The 18646-nt window shown below is 44.9% G+C and overlaps 1 protein-coding gene across 2 annotated transcripts in view; it reads left to right on the plus strand.

Moving 5' to 3' along the window:
- The window catches only part of HPCAL1 (hippocalcin-like 1), an 82799-nt gene that overhangs the window by 25695 nt on the left and 38458 nt on the right, over window positions 1-18646 (plus strand). For both annotated transcript variants that reach the window (XM_014956889.1, XM_014956887.1), the window contains exon 2: window positions 7660-7706. The gene's annotated coding sequence lies outside the window, so the exon portion shown is untranslated. The remainder of the gene's footprint in view (window positions 1-7659; window positions 7707-18646) is intronic.

The following is an 18646-nucleotide window of genomic DNA, read 5'->3' on the forward strand; positions in this document are numbered from 1 at the left end:
TGTATTGGAAAAAAGTTTAAAAGAGGAAATAGAGTAAATAACTGGCACTGTTCTGTCCCCAACTGCCTGTATCCTTTTCAACTGTAGGCTGATTGCATGTGTGCAAGTCAGACCAGGCAGTATGTGGCATTTGTCAGTAGTCCTTTTGGAAAAAAAAAAACAAAAAACAAACCCAAAACAATACCGAAACAACCCTGCAATTCAGTAAGGGGAAAATATTTACGTGAAAATAATTCATCTTGTTCTGACACTTTAAATTAGATTAAATAAAATGTAATGCATTTAGTTGGCAGAGTGTTCGAATTTCCATACCTTCCTTTTCTTCCTTCATGCACACGCGACTTCCAGGGGAATTTAGTGCAGTACTTGAGCTCACACAGCTCACTTTGGCAATCAATTCTGTGATAACATCATCTTACCCAGCTTGGCTTCTAGTCTTAGCCCTAGCGCTGTCCTGAAGAAGCCTTTGCTTACCCTTGAATTTGTAAAGCTTCCTTAACCCTGAATTTTTCACTGAATTTCACTGAATTTTTAGAGTTGGAAGGGACCATAGAGATCATCTAGTCCAACTCCCCTGCTGAAGCAGGATTGCCGAGAGCTTGTCAGAGCGTGTTACTCAGGACGGCATCCAGGCGGGTCTTGAAAATCTCCAGAGAAGGGGACTCCACACCTTCCCTGGGCAGCCTGTTCCAGGGCTCTGGCACCCTCACCGGAAAGAAGTTTTTCCTCATATTTGAGTGGAACTTCCTATGTTCCAGCTTGAGCACGTTGCCCCTCGTCCTCTCACTGGGAACCACTGAAAAGAGTCTGGCTCCCTCTTTCTTCAAACAAACCCTGTTGTGGTTTCCTTTTAGTTGCTTTTGTGGAACCCAAGTTTGGGGTGTGTTTAATAAGCCAAGTATCTTTGCTTGTGTAAAACTGTACTAAGGACTGCAGATATTAGTTACTTATTGAACTGGGCAGAGGAGATGTTTGTGCAGCTTCCTCACCCCTCTGCAGCGGAGCATCACGGCATGGTCGTCCTTAGTGGCCAGAGGTTATTGGCCAACTTGTGGGGGGGTCTGTTGGCAGAAGGGGCTGGAGCCAAAACTGATGTGCAACCCAGAAATGTAATTTGGGCTAAAGCGAGCAAAACTCCTCCAACGCTGGGGGAATCGCATACGCCTCCAGCGAGGTGAATCCGCGGTGGGGTAGCCCATGAGGCCTTCCATGACAGGCCCTGTTGGCCCTTTGTGGTGGGCTTCTCTTGGTTTCTGTTGGTTTCCCTATTGTTCCCCTGCATCTGGCAGGGAGAACTGTTCGTGTTACAGTAGCACCAGCCAGAGATAGGGCTCTTGTACCACACACTTCAGGCTGTTTTTCAGTCAATGGCTTAACCGCTCCATTGCAGCTGTGTTCAATAAATAAACCTTCAGGGATGCTCAGAGTGGGCTTTTTGGAGATGTGGAACAGCACTTACTCGCTGCACATCTAATCTTCTGCTAATTTAGGTCCAAGCTGTTGGGATTGTACTCCAAGCATTTCTGTGCTGTAAAGAGAGCTCCAGTACGGTGGGGGCACAGTGGAGATGTGCATGGAGTGTTTCCTAAAATCCCACGCTAAGAAATGGAGGGGGTCGATGTGTTCATTTGATAGGATTTCTGTGACTCCTGTGAGCCCAACTCTGACGTCTCACAGCTCAGGCATGACGTTCCTGCTTGGGTGGGAGCACAAGTCACAAGCAGTCCTCCAGACAGAGACGTAGGTCTCTTACTTGCTTGGAGGGTTTACATTTAAACACCCAGGCAGACATCTTCTTGTGCTCTCAGGACTTGTTGACGTACCTGATAGACCTGAGTGCCAAAGGAAACCAAAAGACCACCTTCTCCAGGGGTAGAAATTCCACCATCATCCTCCCAACACCCAGCAGCCCCATTCTCCCTGTTTTGTTCTGGGATTGGTTTTGTTTTTTTTTTTTTTTTTTTTTTCTTTCTTCTTTTTTAATGGTACAATGTCCACCATGCTTTGTTCTGTCTTCTGCTGAGAGGTGGACCTGGCTTTGCGTTTCACCTCCCTCTTACAGGTTGAATTCACCAGGCAGTGTCAGGGTGGCTTTGTGACCAGGTGTAGGTACCAGTGATGCTGCAACAGGCTTCAGGTTGCAAAAATTTGTGTCGGAAAGTTATACAAATAACTGCAGAGGGAGAAATCTTGAAGGCAGAGAGCTGTCAGGAGTTGGACACCCTCTGAAAATGCAGGCTGCTTTACAGCATGAGAAATGGAAGTAGCCTGGGAGCTCATCTGTTCAGTTGGTAGGTGCAGGAGGTGCTCCAAGTACACGAACATGGCCTCTGAGGGATGTTCTGAACTCCCCCCTGTTGCTGTTTCCTGGTGCTGTCAGTGCTTGGTGTTTCCTTTGTGCTCTGGTTACAATCTTCCCTGTGAGAAGCGGGACTTGGCTGGTGACTGCTGGCAGCTCTCATCGAGAGTGTGTGACCATCTTGGTGTATATGTCCAGCTTGATGCGTTCAAGTAGAGATTCACTCTTGTTACGGTGGTGGTGACAGCTGGAAGCAGGTATAGATAGGGCTTATCTACTGCCTGCTACCGGAGCTGATGCACTTGTGACTCAGCTGGTGGCCTGAGGCTCAAGAGAGTGACATTCAATCTCTGACTTAACCGTATGCCTCCTGAGATGTTCCTGGGGAGGCTCCTGCAGGGTCTCCCGTACATCAGTTCCCCATTGCGGTGGTTGGATTATAATACAGTTCTGGGGGTGTTGCGAGAACGTTGCTTAGGTGAAACGGTAACAGGAGAGGTGCCACCAGCAGTATCCAAGGCAGAGAGAGGAGGGGCAGCAGTTTATTCCGTTGACACAACTGAAATCTCCCTCAGCAGCACCAGCCTGGCAGGGGATGCACAGCCTGAGGAGCTTCTGCACCGCAGCTGGGTATTGAAGAGAACACCTGAATTAGCTTTTACATCAGCCAACATCTAAATCTCTAGTTGTAGCACCCTGGAGCTCAATATGGGCTGGAGAGCCTGCCCGGGAGCTGAGGCAAACGAGCCTGCGCAGGGCTGCAGCGGTGTCTGGGCTCTCTGAGCCGCGCTGAGCTGTCTGAGTGATCCCTGAGACTTTGCCATGAGCTTGGGTCATGACCATCCTTTGATGGACGGGATGAACTGACCCACACCGCTTCTGGGATGTAGGGGCCTTAAAGAAAATAAGCCTGGAGCGTGGAGTCCCCTAGGGGTTTCCTTGCACTGTGGATTGAATTGCATGTCAAGGGGGACCAAGCTGCGGGGTGGGCTCCAAGCGTGGTGGGTTATGGGCCTGGTGTGACAGGTGAGGAGGAGAAAGGGGGCGAGAGGTGGTCAGGAAGAGACGGTGCTATGGAGGAAGGGGTGGGTGGACACACTCTAGAGCAGTTTGTTGGCCTGTGCGAGTGCTGGCACGGCTACACCACCAGGCTGGATGCATCCACAAGCACGTGTAGAAGTGCAACAGCCAAAGGTGAGGTGCAGTGGTGGGTGATGAGCTGGCCAGCTGGGAGATACTGGAGACAAATTAGCGTGGAACAGAATAGTTCAGTTGGAAAGGACCTACAGTGATCATCTAGCCCAACTGCATAGCAAGTGACAGGACAAGTAGTTTCTTGTCTTTTTTATTTTTCTGCAGGGGACTGCAAAATTGTATGTCCTACAAGCCCTCATCAGTTTGCATTTGCAAGAAGAAAAGGGAAAAATTACCTGACACGTTTTTGTAAAATAGCAGAGCCTAGCTGAAAAATAAATTGCAAATAAGGGAGAGCAGAGACTTCATGTAGTGCTGGGGGTTATCTCCACTGCTGCATGCAGTGTTTCCAGGGAGGTCACACCACCCACTAACGTAGCAACATTAATAACAGTATTGATTCGTCTTAATGTGGTTATGAAAGTTGAACCTTGGAGGTGTGGGAGGGCCTTATCAGTAATCAGCATCGACATTGATCAAGGATAGTATCAGCCAAAGGGGAATAAATGGAGGCTAGAACAGGGCAGGGTGAAATAGTGGCCATTAAAGGAAGAAAAGTGCCCACAGCATTTGAGGTTTCTCCGTCATGTAGAAGGAAATCTACTTAATATATAATGTCTATGACTCGAAGAAAAGGAATGGGGTTAAAAGCACTTTGGAAGACAAGACAAAAGAAAAATAAAGGTGACTGCAAGGGTTTTGGTGCAAGCTAAGGGCGGGTCTGAGGACTCTACAGGATGTGGCAGAGCTGTAGGACCCACAGGGGAGGCAGGGGTGGGTGATGCGAGACCATCGTGAGGGAGTTTTACCCCTGCCAGGTAGGTCAGAGCGCGGTCTGAAAAAAGCCCATTTGTCACCTTGGTTTCTCCGGTCCGTCAATGAAGCTCTTTTTATAAGGGGGATCTTTACAAATGATTTTTTGGAGCAGTCTCCTCCTTAAGCTTTTTGCTGGCAGCTCTGAAAATAGTAGATTGATGCACTCGCCTCTTCCTGCCCAGCCTCCAAAAGTTACTGACATCTCTTCCTTTAATTCTGCTTCGTAATTGAATTTCTGCCATAAGTTGCTTCTGCTAATTCAATTATACCTTACTTTTAATTGGCAGTGGATTTAAATACTTCTTGTGCTGTTAACATAGAGATTAATGTGTGCTGTCCTGTCGCCCTCTACTCCATCGGGTTGGAGCAAAAGTTTTGCATGATTATAAGAATTTAAGTAGCCATTTTTTTCCCCAAAAGTCTTTGGGTATGCCAGAATTTAGCCAAGGACTCGGAAATGCCATTTATTTTGAAAATATAAATATGGCCAAACAATCTTGCACTATACTGTAAGGTTTGTTGGTTGGGAAAGGCCCAGCAGTTTTGTACCACCAGCACAGAAGAGAAATCAGAAGAGCTGGGTTGTGTTTCCTGTTTTGCCATTGACAGGGTTCAGTCCTTACCTTGCTTTCCCATTAGGCTTCGTTGGGTTGACAGCTTGGAGAGGTAACATCCATCCCTGTATAAGAGGAAGCTACGAGGTTTTCTTCCTAAAAAGACGTTGAAGTTAAGATGACTTGTTTAAATGCTTGCATTGCTGCCAGGTTGCAACATTTGTGAGTGCCTGCCCAGGGATCTCAAGAGTAATAGAAAATTTCATGGAGTCTTGGGTCTTTCGTCCTCTCGGCAGAAGACTGGTGTAGTTAACATCTGCATGGATAAGGGAAGATACTAGATAAAATAGAAAAAGGACCATTTAGGGAGCACTTGCTTAAGGGGTTTTCTCTTTTTCTTTATTTTTTCTTCCCAGTTCTCTGGGCCTTAGAGAAGGGTTTGTTTAAAACAACCCCCCAGAAGCTGGGAGGACGCATGTGGCAGTGTTGGTCTTCAGTAGAAGCTGGTCAACCAGCACTACTAGTGGTAAGGGGAGAGGACACCTGAAAGGGATGACTGGTGACCCCATGGGAGGGTGGGATGCCCTGACCTTACCTCTGTGACACTTATCTCACTCTCATGATTTGCAGAAGGACCTGGATTTCAGCTGGCTGCTTGACTTCATTTTTTGATCAATTTCTTCTGGGTGATTATTTCTGAAAATGTGGAGAATTTGTGAGATTTCCATAACAATGAAAAAGCAAAAAATATAGTGCTAAATTTTTTAAAAAGGAGGAGATGGAATTGCAGTACAGTCAGTCTGACTTTTATTACGGTATTTTCCTGGAAGTTAATAAATTATTTCCCACCGAGGCATCTTCTGGGTGCTTATGAGTAACAGTCAGCATGGAACTAATCATGTCAGACATCCTAATTTCCTTCTAGAGCAGGGTAACAGGTTTTATGGATAGAAGGAGAACAGATGATATGATGTATTTCAATCCTAGTTAGGTTTTTGGCACTGTTTTGATATTGTCAGGAGGAAGCTAGGGAAAAGAAAATTTGGTGAAACTTTTGCCTTACGGATGGTGCAACGTAGGTGTGCTAACCGTGCTCCAGACTTAGCTTCAGTACCTCATCAAGCTCAGAAGTTATTGGGTGGGGATTTCCAAAGGTGGACCCTGTGGCTTGGGTCATTGTAATTGATGTCTTTGATAAAATACTGGTTCACACTCAACAGGTGACACCAAACTAGAGGAGTTTACAAGAACTTGGGATTAGGTTTTCAAATAGATTTGGAGAAAATCAAAGAATTACCTTGGAGGGTCCATCATTCGCACCTGAAGGCGTTAACATGGGCTTGCAGTTATTGCTGATGGATGGGTTGACTACACAGACTGGTATGGGGGTGGTTGGAGAGACTCTACTGGATTATGGTGGGTCACACACCGCTTTGCCATCATCATCCTACCCCTGCAGCAGCAGACACAGTCTTCCATAAAGAGAAGGGTAGACTTCCTGTGTCCTGTGTGCTTTGGCATTGATGGAGTATTGGAGCCAGCCTGGGGCACTGCAACTGGGAGATGTGGAGAAAATGAGAGAAGCCAGTGGGATCTGAAGAACAGGACCCAAGAGGAAAGATGGGAAGGAGTAGGGTGTTTGGTCTGGAGAGAAGGTGAAGGATTGGGACAGTGTTTTGCAGTGTCTGGAAGAGTGCTGTGAAGGGAGAAACCTCTGCCCCGGGTCTGTTGGGGTTAGGGCAAGCGATAATGAGTTTGAATGATATCACGAATGGAAGAAACTCCTATTTGTAGGGATGATGAAGTGTTGAAGTAGACTGTTGGGAGGCTTTGGTGATGTCTGTGGCTGGGGTTTTGAGTTGGGCAGACCAAGTATGTGGGTGGGTGGAGGAACCTGGGAATAAGGTCCCAAACCTGGTGGGATTTTGCTTGCAGAAGTTACTGGGTTACTGGTCAGACAAGGATCTGGCAAGAAAGAACTTGTGTGGTGAGGCTGGAGACGTTGGGCTGGAGGAGATGAATGATTCCCAGCTGTGCTTGGTCTTGGCAGTGGGGGAAATCATGGTCAGCTCTCTGGGAATCAGAGTGAGTCACTAGTTTTCGATTTTTCTAATCCATAGACTTTGAGAGATTAGGAATCGCAGGAGCAGGTGAGCTTGCTCGTGGTGCTCTCGTCTGTGACTCCGTAAGCTCTGGTGAACCCTCAGGATTTACAGCTGGCAGATGCTGAAGGGATGCAAATTATTATACTCTGCTTTCTTGAGAAGCATGCTCAGCAGAAAGAGAAGTGATTTCTAACCTTTCAGAGGAATGCTTAATGGCTCCAGAAACCTTGAAACTGGCTCTCCCATATTTTATTTCTTTTTCTCCTATTTTTAGATCTTGGCATAGTAACGTTTTGAGGTATATGCCAAGCAAACCTTCTGAATCTGAACTTGATACTTGCTTATTTTGAAAGATGAGTTTTACAAAAGAGATTTAAAATAGGAAGGGTGGTTTCAGCAGATTTTTGAACAGCAGAATAATTTGCTGTCTGAATTTGAGAGAAATCTGCATTTTTCAACATGTGAGCTGTTTTCTATTTCAGGACAAATAATAAAATGCAAATGCAGGAAACAAAATTGTTTCTCAGTCTAGGGTAAGAACTGGAACAGGATTTTCGCTTGTTTAGACTAATTTTGATTTCTTTTTCACTGGGAAAACTGTTTTTTACATGGGAAGCCAAAAAGTGGGAAGGTTGTCACTTATGCTTTACATTACAGCTTTCTTCTGTTTGGTTTGTGTCTCTTCCTCCAGGCAATTGAGCCCCGTGGACTTTCTCTGAAGAAGCTGCAAGATAGGTGGTGAGTACTTTCCAGAGCCTGCTCCTTTCAGGGCACTCTTTAAATTACTAATAGAAAAAAAAATTAATAATAGAAAATACAAGTGTTGGGTTTTGTTCTGCATTGGGTGCAGAAGTTTGCATTTGCTGAGCTTGTGGCATGCTTTAATTTTAAAGCTGGTACGGCTAATCTTTGAGTAGGGGTTTGACATCAAAATGTTAAGCTTTACCTTTGCACCCAAATTAATTTCCTGAGACTTGATTAGTGAAATAAATGATATATTTTTAAAAACATTTGACTTTTGGGAAAATCTGTACAAATTATGCTGTATTTTTTACTAAAAGCCTATGCTGTCCAGTGGGGCAAAGTGTTTTCTGTGTCAGAGAACAACCTTATTTATTTGTTTGTTTCTGCTCTGACCGACTGTGTTAAAACTAAAGGAATGCAACTTCCAGAGGGTTAAATGACCTGCATAACTTCTTGCTAATCTCTGCCACGTGTGACTGATTTTGTCCTGCCTGCACCCAAGATTTCCATGTATTTCATTTGTATGCACTTCATTAGGTCCTATTTGTAGGTAAGTGAAACATTAAATTGGTAAAGAGCTGCAGGAGCACGAGAGGGCTAAGGAATGCTGATGTGGGGCTGCAGCCAGAGCCGCCTCTTCCACTGATGTAAATCAGTGCAATTTCTTTTCCTCTGGTCGAGTCGATCTCTTCCAGCGAGTGCCAGCTGGGGCTCTTCTCTGTAGCACCCTTTGCTGTTTGTTTTCCTTGTTTCTAGAGAAATACGTACCCTGTTTCCTCTTTCAATTCTAGATTTCTTTCCAATGAGATTAACCAAATTATATCATTACCCATTAATTGCTCAGGAAGTTTATTCTTTAGTTACATTTCCCTAGTGCACAGGATACAAGCCATTAGAGCTCTTCTATGTTCAGACTGGCTAATGAACTAAGGTTGAATGTCCCAAACCTCTAATGGACTTCTCCATCTTCCCAATCAATGTGTTTTCTATAGATAAGGTGCCTTTTGATACAGATGGTCACAGGTTGATGTGATGTGTCAGCCAACTGCACTTGCTTCTTGTCGGAGCAGGGAAAGATGCTGGGGTTTGGGGTGTTGTACTGTGCTTGTGTCCACTTTAAATATGTGTTCATTTTGGGCCAGAAAACACTTAACATTTATAAGGATCATATTTAATGCTCCTTAAATGTATTTGTCACCAATTACATCTCTTATTCACGAAAACATCCCTACTTAATAAACTGTGTTATCCATGTTTTCAGTATAAGGGGAGCTAGTTTAACCTCAAGATGGTTCTTCTGACTAAGGCTTATGTCCATAAACCATGAGTCTTGTATGGCCAAATTATGAATCCTGTGTGCCTCTTGCCAAAAAGCTCTAGTGAGTAATAGCTTATGAACCTCTCCTCTCCTGCAGCTGCTATTGGATCTGTATTATAAACCTGCACGCTGTTTGTATGGATAATTGCTATATTGGGACCTGAATCATCGGTTGATCTTTTTGAGATGTTGAAAAATGAATAAAGCTCCTTTTTCCTGAGGGCAGAGGGGAGTATGGGGTTGGTAACTAAATAGGTTATAAGGAAAAAACTTGTTAATACTCCAGGCTGTGCTTGACAGAGTTAATGCTTTGGTTTTTGTTTTTCTCCTCTGTAGTCCCTTTGGGTAGTGCTTTCAAAAGCGTGAATGTCCTGTGGTCTTTTGGGGTAAACCTGGGTTCGTGCTGCACTTTTGCAAGTAGGATTTAGAGGTGTCAGGTATTTATTTTTGCTGCTTTAATGGTCTGTATTCATTCTTGCCTTCTCAAATGCAGGTGTGTCCTTTTATTCCAATTTGGGAATTCTCATGATGCGTACCAGTATGAAGGTTACATTTCCAGGGTGTAACCGTTTCTATATGGAGCCTTACAGTGTATGGAGCCTTACAGTGTGGAGTCTGGCTGTGTCGGCTGATGTTTAACATATAGTAGGAGACAGACCTGGAGGCAGACTGTTTCTGAGCCAGCTGGGCATCTTCCAAAACATAATGTGGGCCAGTGGCACATGGGTGGCTTCAGAGCAAAGCACAGAGCATCGTGAAAAGGAATAATGTAAAAGTAGCCTGAAAATAGCTTCAATTTTACCCCAGCTGAGCACAGCTGGAGGTGAGGCTGCTGGCTGGGGAAGGGGGGAACAGGCACTTGGGTGCCCCCCTGATGGGGTACCTCAAGCTCTGATGGAGCAAGGTGCTTACCCGTGTTCCTGCCTGTAGGCACCTACGCGGCTCTGAGCAGTGGGGACCAGGGAGCCAGCACCCGTGGCAGGACTCCCCCGGGCAGGGTGACCAAATCCACACACATCCTGGGGTCCCTCGTGCCTCGGTGTGTTTCAAGGTGCCACTGGGATGCTTGCGCCAGGAGGTTCGGGGTGTGATGTGGGCATGAGGGCCCTCTCGGTGGGATGCGGTGGGGCCACAGCAGGGGCATTGCTGTTGCCTCTGTGCTGTTCTGGAGGAGTGCACGAGCAGCTGTGCCCCACGGCCGAGGGAGGCAGAGGACAGGGCATGAAATAGAATCATACAGTAGAGTCATATAGGTTGGAAGAGACCTTTAAGATCATTGAGTCCAGTCATCAACCTAATGCTGCCAAAACAGCATGATAACCCTTTAGGTGAAGAACTTTTTCCTAATATCCATTCTAAACCTCCCCTGGTGTAACTTGGGGCCGTTTCTTCTTGTCCTAAGTGGCATGAACAACAGCAGAGTGCCTCTTGCTTGTGTAGATGTGGGGCTCTGCAGCCGAAATAGGGCTCCTGGCTCCTCTGCTCCAGGGCATTGCTGCAACATCTAGGACTTGAGTTTTGAAGTGAAACTTCTTGTAGCCAAAGACTGACAAATCTGTCCTACCAAACTGGCTTTGAGAATCATTTTATTTTTAAACTGTAAGCAGACCTGAAAACTGTGCAACCTTTGTTTTTGAGGGAAAGATGGAAGCATGGAATACTGGAGCGTTGGGCTCCTGGAGGTACCTCAGGAACAACCTGTGGCTCAGCACTGAAATCGGTGGATGCTGTTGGTGCTGGGGTGTTTTTGGAACTACTCCTGTGCATAGAGTGGGGCTGTGGACACCTCCCCATGGCCTGGCTTTGAAACCTTCTCCGTTGCTAGGACATCCTCCATCCCTGGGATGTCCTCATCTGAGTCCCAGTGCCTCCTGGCACACCTCCTCCTCTGCTGTCTCCCAGCCTTCCCCACAGCCCACCTGTGTCCCCATATCCAGGTCCTGTGGGGTCACCTTCCCTGTGAGCATCCAGGCTCTGCAGGGAGGAAGAACTAGCAGTGGACCTGGGCTGAGCATCGGGGAGGAGGAAGAGGAGGGAGCAGCCAAGACCAGGGGGAATTTGAGGCTGTTTTCCCCTTTCCCTGGGCATAAAACCCTCTGGAGGAAACTGAGGGCCAGATGTCTGCTTTACATAAGGCTATACTGCTGTGGAGGGGAAAAAAAAGTGCAATTAATTGGAAAATGTGCCTTAAAAAAAGAATAAATGGGGAGCACAATAGCAAATTTAGCACCTTGTGTGAGCGGCTTATATAACAAAGTAATAGAGAAGAATTTATTAGGGTTTAATGTATCACTAATCAAAGCTTGCAGTTTTGCTCCTTACCACCTTTAAAAATTCCTGTTTGAGTCTTTGTCTTCTACATTTCTATTATAAACAGGTTTTATTAGTGTTTTCGCCGTTGAGGCTTTGTCATGTTGTATTGCATGTTTCCTTTCCAAATACGCTGTTTGCTCATTCAAGCATATTAAGAAAAAAAGTACAGAATGACTGTGCAACACTGCTGTTCATCCGTGTTTTGTTTTTATGAATGAATCTTCTGCCTGGGTGCACACAAGCTTCAGAATTGCCCACTTCTCAAAAACTTCTAAAATTTGAACTTTTTCATTAATTCTTTACTGTAACGGGGAAAGTTTAAAAGCAGGCTTTGCTTTTTAAAATGTAGGCTTTTAGCCAAGATTTCCAAGCTGGAAGATTGTGTGGTACCAGGTTTGCATTATTCTATAATAGTGCAGTATTCCCTGTTGTGTACTGTGCCTCCTACAAACACCACCTGCCTTCTGCATTTTGTGTAGATGTTGCTATATAGCATGAAAAAGGAGCGTCTCCTAATGCAAGTATCTTGTGTTGATTCACTGCTATACAACCGTTCATCCTCTAATAGTGTGGGATTACAAAGCATTATCATGCTCAGATTGACTCAGGTAGTGCTATTTTTATTTAAGCTGTATTAAGGTATCATTGTGAATCTTTGGTCTTGCAGCATGGGGATAATACGATTTACTATTTTTACAAAAAATCAACATGGCTGTACAAATCCCGTCCATAGCAAGAGCTGCAAAGATTAGTCATGAGCTCAACACATTTTTTCTTTTTTTTCCCCCTTTCCCCTACAGTGAGTTAGTAAGTTTCTAATTGGAATAAAATAAGAGGGTGCCTTGGCTTGTGGTCAGGGACTTGGTACTTGCTGGGAGAAGCTTTGGTGTAAGCAGGGGGCTTTAGTGTAAGAGGGTGAGCAGGTTTGGGGATGCTCAGTGGAGTTACCTGGGCAACCACTGAGGGGATGCAGTGAGGTTTCATCCATCTGAACCCTCACGGGGTCATCTAATTCAAGCAAATGAGTCTTTCCACAGACACTGCACCAGCACTCGGGTCCTTCTTGCTGGCTTTTAGATCAGGCCTCAGCCCTCTTAATTAAAAAAAAACAAAACCACAAAAAACCAAAAAAAGATCTGCGGTAATTTGGTGTGGATCCTCTAGAGCATGAGATGCAGCACTGTCTCTTTTGGAGAATTTCTGGGCCTCTTTCTGACTGCCTTTGGCATTTGGGAGGAGAGGGAATGGTTGATGCTGGTGTGCACATGCCTGCAGGCATCCTCCTGGGCTCTTCGTCCTGGGGCAGCCCAGCTGACAAGCAGCTTAATTGTTCTAATTGGCTTCTAGCACCCAAAGGCACCAGGATCCTGGTGGGAATGTAGCAGGCAAGCCCTGGGAAACACTACCACTGATGATCTTTTAAGTTCCCTTCCAACTCTAACTGTTTCATGATTCTGTGTCAGAATAGTTAATTTTCTAGTTCTGATCATTTATATTGGAATCACTAAGGCAGTTAATTTCTAAGTCTTTTTCTAGATGAAAATACCTTCTTTCTGAATTATGATGAAATATTTTAATGCTGTAACAAGGAGCACAATAGATATGTTAATATAAGAGTCTGAAAATAGAAACTTCAGGATTCAAAGCGTTGAGCAGATTGGTTTCAGAATATACTAGGAGTACCTTTCCTGAGTTTGCATATGCTTTCCAAGCATTTTGAATCTGAGGAAAAGAGCTTTTTCCTTTTGTTTTGCTTGTGCTTGGACTTTAGTTTTGGTTGGGTTTTTTGTTTTCAGTTTGACCAGATACGTTTGACAAACTGCTCCTCTCTGAAAGAGCCAGGTGGGAGGATTGCATGGTTCCTGTTCAGCGTGATAAAGGCAGAGATGAATTTACATGCAAAATGGCAACTGAATGGAAGATCGAGACATGGTAGCAGGTACAAAAGACATTTCAAAGCAGGAAGGTACTAAATGTTGGATCTCGTATAGTACCTGGGAAATGACTTCAGGTTGTCCTCTTGTATCAGTGTGCTTTTATAGACCATAAGCTGGGTCTCTAAGGAAAAGGGGTTCAGTTTTCCAGGCTTCTGGTTCTTCTACCTAGTACAATGGTGGGCCTTTACCACGCTCTCCATCCCTTCCCATGATGGCAAGGGAGCTGTTCTGTGTATTTCTAGCTAAACAAACAGAAAAGTTTGATTTTGTTTCTCCTTGCATCTGAAGCATCTTTCTCCCTTCAGCCTCCTGTGCTCTGTGAGATGCCCCAGTCAGGGTGACATGGCTCTGCATGGTGTCCCAGGCAGCCTGGGGGACTGGAGCAGCATCCGCCTCTGTGACAGCACCCACGCAGAATCCAGGCTTTGTTATGCCTAAATGTGAGCCAAAACCTGCAAGACGTGGTTTAATAATGGGAATGTCAGCAGACCCCCGAGTACAATGATGTTGCTGGATGCTTTCATAAATCTAAGGTTTAGGGATGACAGTTATAATGCATGGCATTGGGAGAATGTGAAACTGCAGTCATTAAACAAAAATGGGCTTTTAAACTAATGGCAGCTGCCTAAACAGTTTTGCAGTGAAGCTGATTCCCTTAGGCTACCATTCCTCAAATAATACAGGTCTTATTGACTTTAAAAAAACAGGAAAATATTTTGTTTTGGTGCTGTAGCACTGCTTTTACATCCATCCCAAAGGTCAGGCTGCTAAGTGCTGGCTAGATTTTAAGCTGGAGGTGTTTAGAAAATAATGAATGGCAACATTTTCAGGTAATTCATTCACTGTTATTACCCTGAATTAAGCCACCTGCAATATGAAGGATTCACACCTGTTCCTAGATGGGTTTCCAAGTGACTACAGGAACACTTCTCCATCCAAACTCGGCTGTGTTTAACCCATTAGGTAGTTCTGCACAATGTCTCTGTTACACAGAATTTGATCCAAATATCTCCATCGAGACCTGTTCCAACTCCTGCGGGTTCAAAATGATGTACAGTAAAGCAGTGTGTTGCCTTGTCTCCTTTGAAGCCATCACTCCCAGCCTAAAGCTGGAGGTGTAAAGATGTGGGTATTGCCTATTCCTTTGTGCCAGAGAGGTCCTGATGGGCAAGGGACTGCCCATGATCTCAGGCGCGTTGGCCAGCTCCTTGAAGAGGCATTTCAAGAGTGTTTGGAGATTGCAGAAGGCCAACCCATTCTTAGCTGCCCACTTTCACATCTCGCCTAACTTTTCCCTGCCCAGGCTTGGTTTCTTCCTGAAAATAGCATTTTATGGCTCTGTCTCCTTTGTTCTTCAGCTTAATCAGAACCTATCATCCTTTTTTTTCCCCTTCTATCCACACCCCTTCCCTCCTCCCCTTTTTTATTACAAGGAATAGAGGAGAGGACAGAATAACCCAGACTTTGAAAGGATGGTGAACAGCAGAACTTGGTTGTTTTGTGTCATGTCTCTTTATACCATACACATCTTGGAACCGACTTTTTTCCCTATAAGCTCAGTTTCAGTCTGGGGCTGGCCTTGCTTGCTGAGTAACTCCAGACTGATATTTAAATATTTTTAAATTACTATTTTTTCTTAAGGCAAAAAGTTCCATTAGAAATGTATGTGAAATCCATTGCAAACAGTCGGATTTCACTTTGGAGCCCTCCGCATCAGGAGACGACAGTTTGAAGTTGGCTATTGCAATGCTCTCCAGTGTTTGTAGGAGCCCTGCAAGGCCAAGCAGGAGTTGGGAAGGATGGGATGGAATCTCCTGCCAGGTTGCAGACATTGGGTGCAGCTTTCAGAACCTGATGAGTTCTCTGCTGAATATCTCCTGCAGTCCCAGCTTTCTGCAGGATTTGACATCCTGTGAGACCTGGATGCATACTGCTTCTTTCCACCACTTTTCTTTTCTGCTTTGCTTCTGTATTCTGTCTTAACTATAAAGATGTTTTCTGTGGGCAGTTCTTTGTTGACATGGAGAGCTGTCTAAATGGGGTGACTTCAGCCAGGTTTTCTTCTTCCTGGGGAGTATGCTTGAGTCAGGAGAGTGGAAGAAGAAAAGTTAAATTAACTATAACATGAACGTTTGAACAGATGGCTGACCTTTGTAACACCAAGAACCATTTAATTTTAGAAATTTGCAGGCTGTTTTAAGTTTGTCATGCTCTCTACAACCATCTGAGTATAGACACACGACACAATTTATTACTTTATTGCAAAGCTTTGTTGCTTAATTTCCCTGCTGTTTGAAATACTGACCTTTAGGTGGAATGAGCAAGATCCAGGAGCATCGATGGGATCAGCTACCTTTGTGCCAACTTTCTTTAAATCCCTGGAAGCTGAGGGAGGAGAGATGCTCCCGGTCATGCTGGAAGGAGCTCAGCTTCTCCACTCTGCTTGCTGCCCTGGGAGAGCTCAGCCCTAGCACAGACAAGAGCCATGCGATGGTTAATTGTGGGCAGGGCGGAGACAGATGATCATCCTGCCCCAAATCACTTAACCGTCTTAAGGGTCTACCCTTGCCTGCCTGACCAACCCAACTAATCTTTCAGTGAGCCACACAAGTGAGTGCTGAGCTATATATGGTACGAAGAGAGAGATGACACAAAACAATTGAATTCCTTTATCCCACCTCTCCCCAAAAAGCTGTGCACCACATGCCTGCTTAATGGTGGAAGAACATTGCTGTTCAGAGCAAATGGTTTCCGGCTACGGTGGGTTCTCCATCCTCTGGAGGCTTTTAGGTCAGGGTTGCATGTCTTCTGAAAACGTGGAGTAAGCCAAACGGCTGGTGGCTGGATGCAGAAATTCTTGGAGAAATTCTTTGAACCAAGCGGTATCGGACTAGATCAGTGGTTCTCAACACTTTTTGTGAGGTCACAGCAAACTCCCAGGGGCTGTGCTTTGGACACTTGTGTGGCAACTTGGAAGAGTAGTATCTGCTTGGTGGCCACACATGAAGTCCTTGGCACCGTCCCGGAGAGCTGCTGGGATAAGTGATGCTGAGGGTCTCATCTGGGACTCAGTGAGTCAAGGGGAACAAATGTGAAGTGCTTGGAAAGTGTCTTTATAAGGAGTGCACCGTGTTAGTACACCAAAAAGTGAAAGGAAAAAAAAATAATCTGTATCAGTGCAGCGCGTATTTCTTTTACAGAGGTCTGGCTTATCACCACTGTTGGCTTTTCTTAATTACTGCTAATGCTTCTGCAGGCTGTGCAGTTGGAGATGGAATGTGGCTGGCCTGAAGTCAGGGCACAGAGGCTTTTATCAGGACCATTCAGAGACAGGCCATCTGCAAGATGTATTTATTTTTTTCTTATTTGTCTTCTCTAAATAAAAACGTGACGCTGTGAGAATGTCTGTCCCGTCCTATTGCTTCACTCCACCAAAGTTGCCATTTTCTGACAAGCTGTTTTAGAGAGTTATATTTGGCAAATGGCTGTTTACTTAATTCCTCTCCTATCACTGTCTGTGAAACCCAAATCTATTTGTGTGCAAGCTCAGCTGTAGCTCAGTTCTTTCAAAGGATTCTTTAAACCATAGTTGTTTTCCCCTCTATTTGCTTTTTTTAGCTCCTTTTCTCTCACGATGGAGGAACTGCAGGTACTTCATATCTAATGCAGAGCTGAGGGCTGTTAGAAGCTGCAGCAGCTGTGTGGTTGGGTTTCCTTGCTTACCCCAAGTGTCGGGCCTTCAACACTCTTGGGATCATGCAGCTATGACACAGAGAGCGTAACGAGGGTTAGCTTTGCAGGAGTGAGTTTCTTCTGTCTGCAGAAAACCCTGTGAAGCTCCATGATGGAGCAGCAGCCCATGTTGGTTCCCCAAGTCCTCTGGCTCACGTCCTCAGCCAACAAGGGAGACTTCTCCAAAAGTACTTTCCATAAAATTGGCTTGTCAGGAAGACATTTTGGAGAAGTAGCTCTTTTTTTTTTTTTTTTCCCTAAGAAAAGTTATTTCCTTGGGCTCTGTGCCCTCTCTGAAGTGAACTTACCTGCTTGGGACTCTGGAATTTGTTGTAGAAATAAAACACTCCTTCGACATGGAGCTCTGTGCTGTTCAAATCACTGTGGGAAAAGGAAGAGTCCCCTCGGCGACATGGGTTGTTGCAGGGTTTTTTTAAAACTGATAAACTTAAGGCTCTCCCTGGCAAAGTGATCTTAAGCAAGGCTTATGCTTTGTCCATGGTTACTGCAACATAACGCAGCTTGGGCCACCCCAGCCTGGCAATGGGTGTTTCTGCAGGAAGGTAGAGCATAGGGACTGTAGTTATAAAGGAAAATGCAATTGTAAAAGCAAAAGAGCAAACAGTTGTTTATAGAAATTGATACTCGTTGCTTTCCGGTTCACCTTCCTTGCCTGAAGGTTTTCTCATTAGATCCAGTTTCTGTAAATACCATCTCTTTCTGTCCCTTTGGTGAGACCTCAAATTGCTGGGCTGGAATTGTTGTCTGGGTAATCAATAAGCTTTAATCTACATGATGGGTTTTTCCCCTTGAAGTTCGTTCCTTCTCTACTGGAGATAACATGTCTAAAGCAAATGTAAAATGAAAGAAGGGTTAGATTCAACTTGACTCACTCTTACTATATGCTCTTACGATTTTGCAATATGAATGTCTTCCAAAACAATTACGGTTATTGCTAAGTGGGCACTAAATGATTAATCTACTAGCAGACAGCCAGCGCAGTGGTGTCTTTGAAATAATTTTTGAGCCTCTTTCCCACTGTTCTTTTCCTGCAAGACTGGTTTAAAGATAAGACGCTGACAATAAAATAAATTGTGATTTGTAGCCTGGTTCTCTTTCAGTCTGCATTTTGCTTCAGCGTTGCGCTTCTGTTTCGCACTGAAAAGCGTGTAATGAACAGGGTTTAAAGCCTGCCCTGAGCCACAAGAACATTCAATCTTGTATTTCGTTTGAGGCATATGCTTAAATTATCATGGGATTGGCTGGATTTATTTGTGCACTTAGACGCATGCTTAATCCAGGTCAATAGTGATGCTTGAGAACTTTTGTTGATGGGGGGTCACCAGTGCTCTTTGTCAGTTGTTGGCATCACTTGCAGAGCATGTGAAAATTCCAGTATTGGCTGGATGGCTGCATCATTGTGGTCAATGGTTTGATATCCAAGTGGAGACCAGTAACAAGTGGTGTTCCTCAGGGGTTGGTATTGGGACGAGTGACGTTTAATATTTTTGTTGGCAACATGGACAGTCGGATTGAGTGCACCCTCAGCAAGTTTGCCGACAACACCAAGCTGTGTGTCATGGTTGACATGCTGGAAGGAAGGAGTGCCATCCAGAGGGACCTGGACAGGTTTG

The sequence above is a fragment of the Calidris pugnax genome, unplaced genomic scaffold (assembly GCF_001431845.1).
Source record: "Calidris pugnax isolate Ruff unplaced genomic scaffold, ASM143184v1 scaffold171, whole genome shotgun sequence".
NCBI classification, from domain to species: domain Eukaryota; kingdom Metazoa; phylum Chordata; class Aves; order Charadriiformes; family Scolopacidae; genus Calidris; species Calidris pugnax.